Raw genomic sequence first — 3,972 nt, 5'->3', positions numbered from 1 at the left:
TTCAGAATTTTAGCTTTCATCTGTGGAAAATGAACAATCTAAATCACTTTTATATTTTAGAAGTGTAGTGTTTAATAGGGGTTTAAATACCATATTTTACTTGGTCCCTTGCAGGTGTTACTGAATACAATTCAGTATTCTGTAATCTCTTATGGATTAAGTAATTTTTGAAGAATTGTCTTCTTAGATTCACCAAGATGACCAGTTGTCAGTCTTCTGTATTTCAGCCTAAAAATCTTTCTATCACACTTAGCAAAGATTATTAGCCTATGCTACAGGCTCTTGAGAACCTCTTTGCCACATATTTTATTATTTACCATTTCTGTAGTATTTACAGAGCATCATATAAAGTATAGAAATAATTGATAAAAAATATTTCATTTGCATTAACCTGGATATTTTATATTTAAAATGAATATCTTATTTAACATTTTTCTAAGGAACTTCAGTCTTTGTTCATAATCTTAAAAAAGTTTTTTTGAATCTAAAATAAAGCAAATGCCAAGCTTCTAACTCCACTTTTGCTAAGGAAATCACCGGGAGAAGTGGTTAATAATGCCTACAGCTTGTTAACTGGTAGCAGCAAGAGGACTTTTTAACTAAGGAGAATATAAGTGGCTTCAGGCCCATAATTAAAGTATTTCCCTCATACTAAAATAGTAAGTCATTTAATTTAATGTTAAAGGCCTAAACAAAGTTGAACATAACATATGATTTGGATTTAAAAACTGCTGAGTAATCCAGTTGAAATTGAGAACTTAGTTTAGTCAATAAAAACTCATAATTAATATTAAACTTTTACTGTGCTCCTATTATATACCATTCCAGAACTAGACAAAAAATAGTACCTGATTTTGAATGGTACATAATAACTCCTGCAATGTGTTAGCACTGTAATATGGAAGACTACTTCTATATATTGTTTGTACAGAAATTGTCCAAAGAGGTGTGATGGTTGAAGTTCACCAGGCAGACAAAGGAAAGAAGGGCATCCCAGGGACAATGTCATATCCCTGGAGGTCTGTCTCTCCAAAAAGAGAATCCCAGAAACCCAGAAACATCTAATATAGTAAGTATATACATTGCAAGGGAATATTTTTTGCTTCCAGATGTTTGATATTTAGATAAATATAAACTTCTAAAGGAATTACTATATTTAATTTCCACCTTAATATACAGACATACTAACGCATTCCTAAAGACTCAAATATACACTCACACACTCTGTCTCCCCTCTCTGCCTCCCTTCCTTGCTAATTTTGAATGAATGTTCACATGTGCTCGTATGAGACTTACCTCTGCATTATCAATGAAGAAAATGTAATGATGTATAAATAGGATTATACAGAAAATATATAAGTGAAGAGCTGTTATATAATTTGTTGATATGCTAATATACGTTGTACTCAGTTGATAAACTAAATTTTTTTTTGGTACACCCAGATATTTATTTATAATATAACTTCTGTATTTTTGTCATTACCCACTGCAAGTGGATAATGCAAGAAGTCATGAAGCAGAGTTAATGCCAATCTAAAATGCCATGGTCTAAAAAGTCATAGCTTTTTAGCATTTTTATTTTTTTAATAGATCTTTATTGGAGTATACTTGCTTCACAATACTGTGTTAGTTTCTGTTGTACAACAAAGTGAATCAGCTATATGCATACAATTATCCCCATATCCCCTCCCTCTTGAGCCTCCCTTCACCCTCCTTATTCCACCCCTCTAGGTCCTTGGCAAAGCACCGAGCTGAGCTCCCTGTGCTATGCAGCTGCTTCCCACTAGCTATCTGTTTTACATTTGGTAGTGTATATATTTTGATGCTACTGTCACTTCGCCCCAGCTTCCCCCTCCCGCCGTGTCCTCAAGTCCATCTGTGTCTTCGTCTTTATTCCTGCCCTGCCACTAGGTTCATCAGTACTGTTGTTTTTTTGTTTTTTGTTTTAGATTCCATGTGTATGTGTTAGCATACAGAATTTGTTTTTTCTTTCTGACTTACTTCACCCTGTATGACAGACTCTAGGTCCATCCACCTCACTACAAATAACTCAATTCTATTTCTTTTTATGGCTGAGTAATATTCCATTGTATATATGTGCCACATCTTCTTTTTTTTTTTTTTTTTTTTGCGGTACGCGGGGCTCTCACTGCTGTGGCTGTGGCCTCCCATTGCGGAGCACAGGCTCTGGACGCGCAGGCTCAGCGGCCATGGCCCACGGGCCCAGCCGCTCTGCGGCATGTGGAATCTTCCCGGACCGGGGCACGAATCCGTGTACCCCGCATCGGCAGGCAGACTCTCAACCACTGCGCCACCAGGGAAGCCCATGTGCCACATCTTCTTTATCCATTCATCTGTCAATGGACAGATAAATTAAAAAACTAAATTTTTTAGTTCACATCCAGTAGAACTGTGGAATACATTCTTAACCTTGTTTCATTTGAGTATATATATACATACATATATACAAGACTGTGCATATGTGTGTAAGTAAAACAAAAATGCAAGCTCTAGAGCACTGCTCTTATGTATTAGTTTGCAAACTTTACCCCACCTTCCTCACCAATATTTTGAACTCCTTGAGGACAATGACATTCATCTTTGCATCTTTGTATTCCCAGTGCCACTAGAAACAGAAGCTTAGCCTTGCTTCACTAACACAATGAAATGTTAAATATGAAATAAAGCAGATTGTCCTCCCACCTGAGACAAATCAATGATGTCGAGTGATTATGGTTTTGCATGTGTGTATAAAAAGTCCATTGGGCAAACAGTAGTTCCATTCACATTCAGCACAGGTGGTTTCTACCCTGTGATTGCCATCTCTAACACTATTTGGAGGGTTTGTCACCGTCTGTGATACTGCTCTTCAGACACAGTGTGCAGCGTTTTGGCTCAACCTGTTAGACTAGCAACAGTGGAGGCCTGCAGTTGTTACCCATCATAGGACACATTCTTTGCAATTATGCTTCCGTAAACCCTAAAGCATTTGTCACTCTCATCTTAGAAATTCCCTTCTGGAACTTACTCTACAATGGCTTTGTGAGCTCCCCACTATTCACCAGAGTCAATCCTCATTTTGTTCAATATAATATGACCTGGTATGCTATGACTCCCCTCACCTCATAAAGTCACAGCTTTCGGTGAGTCCCATATACTGATGAAGTAGAGTTGCCAGTATCCAAGAATTCCAAGTGATTATTTTGAAAATTTCCATTTATCATAAAGGCAGAATGATGTAGAGGAAATATATAATCTTTGAAGTCATACAGGCCTGATTTCAAATCCCAGCTCTGCCATTTACAAGCTGGGTGGTCTTGGATAAATTACTTAACGTCTGTGGTCTTCTCTTTCCTCAAAGCTTCATAGGGTATTGTGAGCATTGAATGAAACAAAGTTCTAAGTACATAGGTATTTGATTAGTGTTCATTCCCTTCTACATCAAAGATTAAAAATGGCCTTTTCATGCAACTAGTTATTAGACAGTTATGCCTTCAGACTATCAAAATTATATGAATTGTCCATTTGGCCTTGGTTTTGAATGTTCAGCTGTATATTGTATTGCAGGAATGCCTACTCCATTGCTTGAATGGGTCTTTGGGAGTTAATAAAATGGCCGTAGAACTGAGTGGGTTTAAGTGTTTATATAAAGTTTGCTAAAGTTTAACAATTCATCATTATTCATGGAAAGACATTTACGCAAAACTCACATATTATAAGGTGACCTAACAGTCATATTCTGCCAAAAGTGGGATTGAGCGAAAATAAAATTCATCCACAGGAACATTGAACAAATGCAGTAATAACCCACAAACTATTAACAGAGCTCAATTAACTTCTGGAAGGCTTTTCTTTATAATGTCCAAGATTAAGTCTGTACCATTCATAACTAATTGCTACGTGTGGGAATCATTTCTTCATAAGATGAACAACTGATTAAACCTGGTAAGGAAATAAATACATTCAGAATAT

Source organism: Delphinus delphis, chromosome 2, assembly GCF_949987515.2.
Source record: "Delphinus delphis chromosome 2, mDelDel1.2, whole genome shotgun sequence".
In the NCBI taxonomy this organism is placed as follows: Eukaryota; Metazoa; Chordata; class Mammalia; order Artiodactyla; family Delphinidae; genus Delphinus; species Delphinus delphis.
Note: the sequence above shows the minus strand (reverse complement) of the source record.